At 35.4% G+C, this 13,474-nt stretch overlaps 1 non-coding gene across 1 annotated transcript; it reads left to right on the top strand.

Annotated features, from left to right (window-relative positions):
* Positions 1 to 1,076: 1,076 nt before the first annotated feature.
* LOC148545066 (small nucleolar RNA R71) lies at positions 1,077 to 1,180 on the top strand. The gene has a single exon (XR_015901925.1). It is a non-coding gene; the product is annotated as a small nucleolar RNA R71 (small nucleolar RNA).
* The last annotated feature ends 12,294 nt before the right edge of the window (positions 1,181 to 13,474 follow it).

The raw sequence follows: 13,474 nt of genomic DNA, 5'->3' as shown, positions 1-13,474 counted from the left end.
GAAAGGGAATATTGATATGGAGAGACTTAAATGTCTCTAAAAACCTTGAATAGGTTTTCCCTTTTTCACCTCCTCCTAACCTCTGAGGAAATGGTGCTTTTGGTTGGTATGTTTCCATCGTGCCTTTTTGCAGTTCCTTGGCTTGCTCAGTTTCACTTTCCTGCTTAGCTTCCTCCACATCTTCCTTCAAGATTTCTGGCTCCTGTTCTGAGGACCTGATTCCTTCTTCTTCTGAGACTTCTTTCAATATGGTGATGGCTTTGCATTCTTCCCATCTCACTCCCTTTTGTTCCCCTTTAGGATTCTTTTCTGTGTCACTAGGGAACACTGCAGTTGATTTGGGGGCCTGTTGAGATAGCTCTCCTACTTGAGACTCCATCCTCTTGAGTTTTTCACCATGGTTTCTTAAGGTAGTTCTCACATCATCCCTGAAGCTTTTCAATTCAATTATGTCCTGACCCATGTGTGCCAGCACTCCTTCTATCCTGTTTAATTGATCTTGAAATTGTTGGTTCGGGTTAGGTTGATTATTTTGGCCATGATATGGTGGTTGAGAGTAAGTGTTTTGTGTGGCTTGGTATGATCTTTGGTTGGAGTTTTGGTATGTGGACTTGTTATGTTGGTTTTGCTGGTTTCCCCACCCAAAGTTTGGGTGGTTTTTCCAGCCTGGGTTGTAAGTGTTGGAATGTGGATCATATGGTTGCCTTTGTTGATTTCCTACATAATTGGCCTCTTCCTAATCACCTCCTTCAGTGCTTTCTTCCTCTTGCTCTTGTGTGTGTATTGCAACCACTTGTTTTGTTTCTAATTTCCTGGTGAGCTCTGCTAGTTGCTTGGCAAACACCTTGTTTTGGGCTAGAATTGTATCAACATGGTTCAGCTCCATGACTCCCTTAGTGTTGTGTCTCTCTGATGCATAGTAGTACTCATTCTCAGCCACTGTCTCAATCACTTCAATGGCTTCTTCCACAGTCTTTTTCCTGTTCAATGAACCTCCTGATGAATGGTCTACAGCCTTCCTTGATTCATAAGAGAGTCCATCATAGAAAATATGCAATTGCACCCAATCATGGAACATGTCTGGTGGGCATTTCCTTGTCAAATCCTTGAATCTCTCCCATGCCTCGTAGAGAGTTTCACCATCTTGTTGTCTAAACGTCTGAACCTCAGATCGAAGCCTATTGACCTTTTGTGGGGGGTAGAAACGTGCCAGAAACTTGCTTTCCACCTCATCCCAGGTTGTTAGGCTCCCCCTTGGGAATGATTCCAGCCACTTAGCTGCCTTGTCCCTAAGTGAAAATGGGAACAAAAGCAGTTTATATGCATCTTCCTGGACTCCATTGGACTTCACAGTGTCACAAATTCTCAGGAATTTTGTGAGATGTTGGTTTGGGTCTTCATTAGCACTTCCACCAAATGAACAATGATTCTCCACAAGTGATATTAGCTGTGGTTTGAGCTCAAAATTGTTGGCCTGAATGGGTGGTTTCTGGATGCTGCTACCACAATTCCCAGAGGTTGGGTTTATGTATGAACTAAGAACCCTCCTCTCAGGAATGGCATTGTTTCCATCAGCTCTCTCATGGTTGTGAACTTCTCTATCCATGTTGAGATCTAAAGCTTCCTCAAAATTGTCCTCAGATTCTCCTTCAGATTCCTCTTCTCCCAGTACTCTCTTCCCTCTTGCTTCCCTTCTCAGTCTATGAAGGGTCCTCTCTGGTTCGGTATATGGAGGAGTTGATGTCTCTCCTCTCCTACCTGTCATACAAGAACACAGCACAGGCAACAAACAAGTGAAATACTCTTGGTTAATGGAAGAGTATGGTTAGAGCAATTGAGGAATTAATTCAAACAGTTAGTGAGTCAGTGAGTTAGTTGCTTGAATTTAAAGGCATAAAGAAAGAAAGCATGTAACAGAGTGCAGAAATTAAATTTCAACAAGTAACTTGTACTGAATTAATCAAAACAAAAAAAAATGCTCAATCTAGTTAACTTCCAATTGGAGAATTGTCAATCGAAAACCAATCCCCGGCAACGGCGCCATAAACTTGATGCGCATAAACTTGTTATGCTACGATTTAGGAAATTGCACGATCGGCAAAATTCCTTCCGGCAAGTGCACCGGTTATCGTCAAGTAAAAACTCACAATAGAGTGAGGTCGAATCCCACAAGGATTGGTTGAGTGAGCAATTCGGATTAGAAGTATGTTCTAGTTGAGCGGAATCAAGATTTAGATGAGAATTGCGGAATGTAAAAGTGGCGGGAAACGTAAATGACAAGAAATTGAAATGACAAGGAATTTAAATGGCGGAATCTTAAATTGCATGAAGTAAAGGGCAGAAGCTAGATTGCTGAAATTAAAAGGGAATGGGGGTGATTGCATGAATGTAATTGCAGAATGTAAAGAGAAAGTGGAAATCAGAAATGGGGAATTCATTGGGTTATAGGAGATATTGAGATCTCCGAATCAAAACATGTTTATCTCTTCCTCAACCAATGCGTTCATTGAATTTTGCTTGGCAATCTTATATGATTGGATCCCAATCCCTTGGCTCACCAATTCTCTCTAAAAACAAACAAATTCCCAATCCCTTGGTTTAAATGTTCATAAGAAGAGATGATGCTCGATCACTGATTTTACCACACAGTTTCATGAACCACAATTTGGTAGGATTACATGTCACAATATCCATCCAAACCCCAATCCAATTCACTGTGAGAAAGCTTCTCTAGCATGAATCCTCCATTCCTTTCCCAAGGTTCCGAAGGATTCCAATTATGGGTAGTTTCTTTCCCAAGACAACTACCCAATGGAATTAGATCGAGAAGCTTTCTAACAAAATTCAAGAGAAAAGATTGAAGAAGAAGATAAACTATTATTGATTCATTGAATTACAATAGAGCTCCCTAACCCAATGAAAGGGGGTTTAGTGAGTCATAGCTCTGAATTCAATTACCAAGATATGAAAACTAGCCAAATGAAAGAGTAAAAGTAAAAGTTCTCCTAACTTAAATTCTATCCTATTTATACACTTTCTATATTGAGCTTCTGTTGTGTTTCTTGGGCTTTGAGGCCTCTCCCTGCTTTCCTTTTGCCTTGGGTTTATGATCCATAATCTTGATGAGGCTGTTGATCCAAATTCTGTAACATTCATTGAGCCAACTTAGTGATAATCAAATAATGACACATGACTCAATAAATTGAAATTTCAGACTCATCAATCCTTCAGGCCCAATCCCATAAACCATGATATTCAATTGGGTTTCATACCAGAGTAAGTTTAAGTTAATGTTTGTGCTCAAATACTAACTTAAACTGCAATATTTTTGGCCCAGAAACCTTTTCCAAGAGTGGCGTTTAAGTTGCAGTTTAAGCTTAAACGCCAGACACTTCCAGTGATGCCTTTTGTGGTAGCACGTTTAAGCTTCAGTTTAAGGTTAAACTGAAGCTTAAACGTGAAAATGGAAGAAGGCAGCCCTGGAGGGTAACTTAGTCGAACACGTTTAAGCTTCAGTTTAAGGTTAAACTGAAGCTTAAACGTGGAGGTAGAAAAGGCAACCCTGGAGGTCGAACACGTTTAAGCTTCAGTTTAAGGTTAAACTGAAGCTTAAACGTGGAAAGAGAGAAAGCCATCCTGGAGGTCGAACACGTTTAAGCTCCAGTTTAAGGTTAAACTGGAGCTTAAACGTGGAAGCTGAGAAAGGTAGCCCTGGAGGTCGAACACGTTTAAGCTCCAGTTTAAGGTTAAACTGGAGCTTAAACGTGGAAGCTTAGAAAGGTAGCCCTGGAGGTGTCGAACACGTTTAAGCTCCAGTTTAAGGTTAAACTGGAGCTTAAACGTGGAAATGGAGAAAGCAACCCTGGAGGAGAAACTTGGTCGAACACGTTTAAGCTCCAGTTTAAGGTCAAACTGGAGCTTAAACGTGGAAATGGCTCCCTGGTGCTTTTCCCCTTTCTGGCGTTTAACCTCCAGTTTAAGGTTAAACTGGAGGTTAAACGTGGAACTGCCCCCCTTGGTGCCCTTCTCACTTCTGGCGTTTAACCTCCAGTTTAAGGTTAAACTGGAGGTTAAACGTGGAAGTGCTTCCTGATTGGAATTCTAATTCTGGCGTTTAACCTCCAGTTTAAGGTTAAACTGGAGGTTAAACTTCAATTCCAGCATTTCTTAGCCTTCATGATTCTGGCGTTTAAGCTCCAGTTTAGGCTTAAACTGGAACTTAAACTCCACATGTGATATTCAAGCTTCCTTTATTGATTTTGTTGCTTCCTTGCCTAGCCTCTTCTTCCCTGAAACCATCCAAACAATTGCATCAAAGTCTTGCAAAATTTCATGAGAAATCTTCCATTCATAGCATTCAAGTAATATGACTAAAAACTCATGGAATTTGCATCAAAATCATACTGTTTGGATGGTTCATTGCTTTGTTATTCATTTAACCATTCTTGGTTACTTTAAGCTCAAGAAAATGCATAAAACAACTAAAACTAACAGAAAAATGCTAGTGAAACTAGCCTAAGATGCCTTGGCATCATGTGCCACTTATCTTTTATGCAATGTATTGTGCTCACCTTCTTAAGTTTGTAATCACAATGTCTCTGTCTCTTGTGCCTTGATTATTATCTTTAATTTTTCTCGCTTAAAACACATGTGCTACTAATATTTCATTATGTAAGACATTCATGATCCATCTTAGCCCCATAGCCATTGTTCGAATTGTTGCTTGAGGATGAGCAAGCATTCTGAGTTTGGCAAGGGAAAGAGGAAGAATAGAGGAAAAAGAACAACAATAATGAAGATGAACTACAAGGTTGTAGAGTTCCTTTTCTTCTCATTTGTTTCCAGAACTTAAATTGCATGATTGTCTTCATCTTCTCTGTTTACATGTGTGTATGAATAAAGCATAGCTTGAATCTTGATTTGTAACATGTTGCTGTGGCATTATGACTACCAACTTGAGTTTTATGAGTTCAAAAGCAATAAAGCATCATGATCATAAAGAAACAAGGAATTAAAGAAGAAATTAGCATGTGCATACAAGTATTGGAAAGCTAGTATGATTAATTGTTGCTCAATTGCATTGGATTTTATTTAATTGAAGTTTTTATCTAGTACATTTTGTGAAATCTTTTGAAAATCATGAAAACCTTGAAGAAGCAAATACAATTAATGCAAGAAAAGAAAAAGGGAAAGAATGAGAAAAAGAAGAAGAATAAGAAGAAGAAGAAGCAAAAGAGCACAAAATAAGCTAAAAAGAAGAAAAGAGGAATTTTGGGCACGCTTTGAAGATTGAGCACACTTTGGAACTTTAGGCCATGCTTTTAAAATCGTGGCCCATGACCATGAAGCATTGGCATTAGCATTAATGCCTTATGCATGCATTATCATGAGTTAATAAATTAAAGCATGCATGCATTTAATGCCACCATGAACCATGCATTATTAACATTGGCATTACTTATAAATGAATGAATGTTACGTTAGCTTACTCATGCTAGTATACTTAATGTCATCATTGATTTATTCATGCATTCATTAAATGAATAGGCTTTACGTTACTTAGCACGACTAAGTGATATAGTATAGTTAAAATAAAGCCAATGCATGCATGGATCATTTAATTGCTAATGCCAATGCCAAGTGAATTTATGCAATGAATGCTACGGCATTATTAATAAAACAAATGAAAGCTAGCGTTCATGAAAGAAAAGGCCATAGTGCTGCGTTGGCTTTAATAACCGAGCGCTACTTAGGCCAAGGAAAAGCAACGCTCATCCAAGGAGTAAAAGGAAGCGTGGCATCAAGGCAGCAAAAGCTCTAGATCAAGGGCCAAGGGAGTAAGGCATGGAGCTAAGTTAACTTAGTTAACTGAGCACCCAAGAGAGCAAGACAAAAGCATTGAGCTCAGTTAACTAAGTTAACTTTATCGGGCTCTCCTCAAAGAAAATTAAAGTGCAACATTTGGAAAAGGCTTCAACAAGGGTTCGAACCAAGTACCCAAGAGACCAAGAGAAGCGCTTATGCAAGGGAAAATACACAAAACGCACTCACCAAGGTTCAAACTCAAGACCTCACACTCAAAGGTGGAGCGCTACACAAGGAATATAAAGGGAGCTCAGTTAACTTTTCCAACTGAGCTCTACCTTTGTTTTCTTCACAAGGAAAATTGGAGCTGAATTGCTCCCACCAAGGATCGAAGAGAGGACTCTTCTATGCGCACAAGGGCGCTCAGTTCACTTTTTCAACTGAGCGCTGCACTCTTCGAATTGTTGCAAGCAAGGCATGCTAGGAGGATGCACCAAGGAGCTTGTCATGCGCACAACTTGGCACACCAAGTGCAAGATGGAGAGCTCAGTTAACTTTCACAACTGAGCCGTGCCCTGGGAGCTGCACCATGGTCCAAAATTCAATTAAAAATCAAATTGGATTCAATTCTTCACCAATTGAACCAAGGCCAACTGGACCCATCTCTCTTCAAATCCAAAGCAAGCAAAGCCCACATCATCACTCAAAGGCACAAGAACGAGTAGAATAGGATTTTTATTTTAATTGTAATTTCTTTTTAATTTCATTTTTATTTCTATTTTTGTAAAGCCTATATAAGGCATCATTTTCATTTTGGTAAGGAGGCTGGCTCCAATAGTGAGCAAGTAGAATTGAGAGCTCTCTCTCTTAATTTTCCTTTTTGAGTTGAGATTGGAAAGGAGATCTGAGTTTTTTTTCTGATTGTTCTTGCTTTGGCACTCTTACTTTCTGTTTTGAATTTTGGATTGAGATTGAAGAAATTCTGTTTCAATTCTTGATCTAAAATTCATCTTGTTCCTCTTCTGCATAATTCTAAGGATTGAGAATTGGTTTACTGCTTTCATTTTCTTTTCTTCTGCAATTTCACTCTCTGCAATTTTTCATTTAAGCTTATTGTGATCTGATATACATTTCTTGCACAATTTAATTCCTCTGCAACTGCTCAAAATTTTGATTCACTGCAATTTTGCTTCTCTGTTTACATTGCTTTCAATTTACTTTCAAGCAATTTAATTCTTATGCGCTTGTTTTGCATTTTTACATTTCTGTTCATGACCTAATTTACTTTTTCTGCAAGTTTAATTCTCCTGCAATTGCTCTAAGCTTTGATCTATTGATTTCTTTAATTTCCAGCACCCACTCCCCTTTACTTTTATGCAATTTACATTTCTTGTCATTTAAGATTCTATCAATTTACATTTTTTGCTCTCTAAGTTACTTGCAATTTTACTTTCTGCACTTTAAATTTTCTTGTCATTTACTTTCTATTGGCTACATTTCATCCTATTTCACTTCAATGTTAGCTTGACTAAACTAATCACCCACTAAAGTTGCTTGATCCATCAATCCCTGTGGGATCGACCTCACTCTAAGTGAGTTTTACTACTTGATGCGACCTGGTATACTTGCCAGTGAGTTTTAGGTGTTGGAATCCGATTTCAACCCATCATATATGATTAATTTTTTTTATTTCAATTAGAAAAATAAAATAAAGTCCAACAATATCTGTTAAATAACAGAGTTGTAAATTTATTTTTTTGATTTTTAAACTTAAAAAATAGTTTTTTTCTAATTGTAAAAAAATTAAAAATTTCAAATTATCCGAAAAATAAAAAAATTAAAATTTTAAACTTTTTAAATTAATCTATTCTTAATTTGTGAACAAGTGCAGCAAAAAAAAGTCAACTGTCAGGGTGTAGTCTTATCCGGTGAATAAAAAGATAAAAAATATTTTTAAAAAAAATTAAAAATTTTAAAAAAATAAATTTTTTATCTTTTAATTTTAAAATTATATGATTAATTTTTTTATTTAAATTATAACAATAAAATAAAGTCCATCAATATTTGGTAAATAATAGATCTGTAAATTTATTTTTTTTTAATTTTTAAACTAAAAAAATAAATTTTTTTCTGATTGTTAAAAATAAAAGATTCCAACAATATCCAAAAAATAAAAAATTAAAATTTTAAATTTTTTAAAATAATTTATTCTTAATTTGTGAACAAGTGGACCAAAAAAAAAGTCAACTATTCGGGTGTAGCATTATTCTGTGAATAAAAAGATAAAAAAATATTTTTAAAAAAATAAAATTTTTTAAAAAATAAAAATTTTTAAAAAACTAAATTTTTTATTTTTGAATTTTAAAATTATATGATTAATTTTTTTATTTTTATTAGAAATATAAAATAAAGTCTAGCTTATTCTGGTAAATAGCATATCTGTAAAATTTTTTTATTTTTAAACTAAAAAATAATTTTTTTCTAATTGTAAAAAAAAATTCTAAAAAATATCCAAAAAATAAAAAAAATTTTAAATTTTTTTAATTAATTTATTCTTAATTTGTGAACAAGTACAGCAAAAAAAGTCAACTGTCCGTGTGTTGCATTATCTAATGAATAAAAAATAAAAAATATTCTTAAAAAAATAAAAAAATTTTAAAAAACTAAATTTTTTATCTTTTAATTTTTAAGTTATATTGTTAAATGTTTTTTATTTAAATAAGAAAAATAAAATAAAGTTTAGCAATATCTATTAAACAACAAATCTGTAAATTTTTTATTTTTGTTTAAAGTTTTAAACAAAAAAATAAATTCTTTTCTAATAGGAGAAAAATAAAAAATTCCAACAATATTCTAAAACTTAAAAAATTGAAAAATAAAAAATTTTAAATTTTTTAAATTAATTTATTCTTATTTTGTGAACAAGTGCAGCAAAAAAAAGTCAATTTTCTGAGTGCAGCATTATCCGTAGAATAAAAAAATAAAAAATATTTTTTAAAAAATTAAAACTTTTAGAAAACTAAATTTTTTATTTTTTAAATTTTAAATTATATGATTAATTTTTTTATTTCAATTAGAAAAATAAAATAAAGTCCAACAATATCTGTTAAAGAAAAACTTGATGGGAAAATTTTTGGAAAAACGAAAAACGAATTTCCAAAACACCCAAAACTAACCGGCAAGTGCACCGGGTCGCATCAAGTAATAAAACTCACGGGAGTGAGGTCGATCCCACAGGGATTGATGGATCAAGCAACTTTAGTGGGTGATTAGTTTAGTCAAGCTAACATTGAGTGATTTGAGTGACAATTGAAGCCAACAGAATGTAAATTTGCAGGAATTATAAAGTGCAGAAAGTAAAATTGCAAGTAACTTAAAGAGCAAGAAATTAAATAGCAGAAACTTAGAACGCAAGAAATGTAAATTGCAGAATCTTAGAGTGCAAGAAATGTAAATTGCATGAAATTAAAGGGGAGTGGGTGCTGAAAATTAAAGAAAGCAATAAAGCAAGCAATCAAAGAGATCTTGAGAATAAGTGACAGGAAATTTAAAGTGCAAGAAAATTAAATTCAGATCACAGTAGCTCAAATGTAAAATACAGAGGAACAAAACTGCAGGAAATTCAAACAGAAATAGAGAGTCACTTGAAGGATCAAATCAGAAAGTAGCTTAGCTCAATTGTGAAATTTAAAAAAGACAAGTAAAGATCTCAGGGAATCAATGAGACTAGAAAACAAGTCTAGATCTCAATTCCTTCCTTGAGCCACTAGCAAACAAGATGCAGGAAAATTAAAGATGAAAGCGATGAAACGAACTTTGATTCAAATCACAATTCACTTGAAAGTTTGCAGAAGAAGAAAACAGAGAGAATTCTCAAGGTGAGATTGGAACAAAATTTCTTCAATTCTCAACCCAAGATTCAAAACAAAAAGAAAAACTAAAGAAAGAGAGTTCTGTATTCCTAATGCTCCCTAGTGGAGCTCGCTTCCAAATAAAATGAAACAGATACCTATTTATAGGCATTTTTACAAAATGAAAATGAAATTCAAAACAAATTACAATTAAAATGAAATTTCTATTCTAACTATCTCTTGTGCCTTTGAGTGGTGTCAATTGGGCCCTTGCTCTTGATGGAATTGGGTTGATAGAGGCCTTGGTTGATTGCTCTTGGAGTTGGAGAGAGAACCAATGTGAACCGGGTTGTGAATCTTAAAAGCTTGAGTAAAAGTTTGAGTAAAAGTTTGAGGCAAACTTTTACTCAAACTTTTTACACCAGCTGCCCCATTCTTGCTGCTACCAACGTTTGAGCCAAAGTTTAGGGTCAAACTTTTGCTCAAACGTTGGCCCCCTAGTGCATATATGTGGCGCTACTTTGTCCTCTTGTCAACGTTGCCAATTTTATGCCCACTATAGACTATTATATATTGTTGGAAAGCTCTGAATGTCAGCTTTCTAAACCAATTGGAATCACCTCAATTGGACATCTACAACTCAAGTTATGCTCCTTTGAAGAGGACAGGGTCGCTGGCTTTGGTGCCCAACGTTTGAGGTAAAGTTTGCTTCAAACGTGGTCGAAAACGCCAGTTTTGGAGGCTCAAACGTATTGTCCACCCCATACTATTATATATTGTTGGAAAGCCCTAAATGTCTACTTTCCAATGCCGTTGGAAGCACATCATTTGGAGCTCTACAGCTCGCGTTATACTCCGTCGAAGGTGCAGAGGTCAGTTGGCCTCACTGCAGGTTGCCACCATGTTCGTTTATGCACATTGCGGGGCAGTTTTCTCCCTCAATTCTAGGGTCCACCATGCAGTGCCATATATGCCTGGAAAGCTCTCGATTCCTACTTTCCATTGCTTTTTGAATCACCTCATTTGGAGCTCTGTAGCTCAAGTTATTCTTGTTGGAAGTATACCCCTTCAGGCTGTTGTGGTGTGTGGCGCCAACGTTTGCCAAAAAGCTTGAGGCAAACGTTGGCGCAAGCTTTTTCCTCCAGGGTGTTGTTTTTGTGATGCCAACGTTTGCCAAAAAGTTTGAGGCAAACGTTGGCTCAAGCTTTTCTTCCAAAATTTTGAGCTAAAGTTTGAGGCAAACTTTGGCTCAAACTTTTTTCCTCTAGGATGTTTTCAACTCTTCCAAAAGTTTGAGCTAAAGTTTGAGGCAAACTTTGGCTCAAACTTTTTGTTCTCTCTTGCTCCTAGCCATTCCTTCTTCCTTCAACCTTCTTCAAAACTCTTTTCACCTATCATCAATCAACCAAACACATCAAAGCTTTGCTCAAAATCATGAGTTTGTTATTCTTTCATAGTAATTATAGCATAAAATCTCATGAAATTGCATTAATTCATCCATGGTTGATTGAATCAAAGGAAACATGAAATTCTACCCAATTGGCTTACTTAAGGCTCAAGAAAGTGCATAAAACCTATTGAAAACAAATGAAAAAGCATAGAAAAACATGACATGATGGCATGTCATCACAACACCAAACTTAAACCTTGCTTGTCCCCAAGCAAGAAAAGAATCATGCAATAGAGATTGACAATCCAAGGTAAGAAGAATAGCAACTCAATGTTCATGGCAAGCTAGTTTTCTATGCATGCTACAATTACAAAAGAGATGTAAATGATTGATGCTTCTCTCTAGCTCAATTTATGAAATCGTTCTTTTATATTTCTTCCTTGAAACAAGCTTTTGATTTTCTTATTTAGCTTCTCCTTTTGGGTGCTTTGCCCCATGAGTTGATAACAAAGCTACGACTTCTAAATGCTTTGTTTTCAAGTATTACCACTTGATACATAAGCACCACAAGCATTTGATTAGAGGACTTCATTAAGCTCATTTTTTTCTTTTCTTTTCTTGACTCTCTAATCATTGATGCTCAGAGCCTTGAGCTTTGAGGGAGTGCTTTTGCACTTTGAGCCTAACCTTGACTTCTAAATGTTTTGTTTTCAAGCATTTGGCTTGATACATAAACACCACAAGTACTTAGCAAATAAATTGCCATTGGTACTCAGAGCCTTCAGCTTTCTCATTTTTTCCCTTTTTCTTTTCTTGCTTTAATTGTATTTGCCTCTTCAAGGTTTTCATGATTTTCAAAAGATTTCACAAAATGTTCTAGATGAAAACTTCAATTAAATAAAATCCAATGCAATTGAGCAACAATTAATCATACTAGCTTTCCAATACTTGTATGCACATGCTAAACTCTTCTTTAATTCCTTGTTTGTTTATGATCATGATACTTTACTGCTTTAAGCTTTACAAAACTCAAGTTGGTAGTCATAATGGCATGGCAACATGTTATAAATCAATATTCAAGCTATGCTTTATTCATACACACATGTAAACAGAAAAGATGAAGACAATCATGCATTTTAAGCGCTGGAAACAAATGAGGTGAAAAGGAACTCTACAACCTTGTAGTTCATCTTCATTATTGTTGTCCTTTTTCCTCTATTCTTCCTCCTTCCCTTGCCAAACTCAGAATGCTTGCTCATTCTCAAGCAACAATTAGAACAATGGCTCTGGGGCTAAGATGTATCATGAATGTCTTACACAATGGAATGTTAGTAGCACATGTGTTTCAAGCAAGCAAAATTAAAGATAATAATCAAGGCACAAGAGACAGAGACATTATGATTGCAAACTTAAGAAGGTGAGCATAATACTTTGCATAAAGAATAAGTGGCACACCAAACTTAGTGTGACACTTTCACTTGGAATTAATGCAAGTATCTTGTAAGAATTGGAACCAAATTTTGTTGCATAGCAACACCAAACTTAGAATGCAACCATATGTCAATTTATTTGAACTAAAACTAAACAAAAGAAACTGTTATAAGTTAAATACAATCACCAAATGAAGAGTCTGTTATGAATAAGGATGTCTTGGTGATGTATTAACAAAAACAGTTAATGAAGGAAAGCATTAAAAACAAGTAAATAAATGAAACAAAGAGAAAACAAAAATTATCCAACTAAGAAGAAAAATAACACTGTAAAAGGCAATATGATTATGCAGACAAGTGATGTTGCTGGATTCATTGCATAGAAAATTAAGTGGCACACCAAACTTAGAATCTTAGCATGACACTTCATGTAGAATTGATGCAATCATCCAAACGGGATTGAAAACAATTTGTTGCAAGGCAACACCAAACTTAGAATGTGATCATATGCCAATTTATTGAAATTTAAACAAAGCAAGGAGAAGAAATGTACCTACTGTCTACCTGTTCTTTACTTTCTTCCTCTTCTTCCAATTTGTTAAGAGGAATGACTTCAAGAGAGGAGAAGATTCAGCTATTGCCCCCTGTCTTGGTTTCCTCTCAGCAAGCTTTCTTTTGTACATGGCTTGATTGAGCTTGCTTGCTATTGGTCCAGGGGTTGGATTGCTTGTGGTTGACCTCCTCTTGAATGTTGTCCTTGGTAGCTTGGTCACAATCCTCTTCTTGGTGCTTTTGTTAATTGCCTTCACTTCCTTGAATCCAAGTCTTGGTGGTTGTGTGATTGTTGGAGTCTTCTTTTCATCAAGAGTTTCTTGTATTGGTGGTTCCATGAGCCCTTCCTTCATGTGATTTTCTGCTTTACTTGAGTTTGGAATTCTTTGGTTGTCTTTCTCACTTTATTGCTCTTCCACTTCCTCCCTTTCACCCAACATTTGACT

The sequence above is a fragment of the Arachis ipaensis genome, chromosome B9 (assembly GCF_059453495.1).
Source record: "Arachis ipaensis isolate K30076 ecotype BB chromosome B9, ASM5945349v1, whole genome shotgun sequence".
Taxonomy (NCBI): Eukaryota; Viridiplantae; Streptophyta; class Magnoliopsida; order Fabales; family Fabaceae; genus Arachis; species Arachis ipaensis.
Note: the sequence above shows the minus strand (reverse complement) of the source record. Positions and strands in the feature narration are given on the sequence as shown.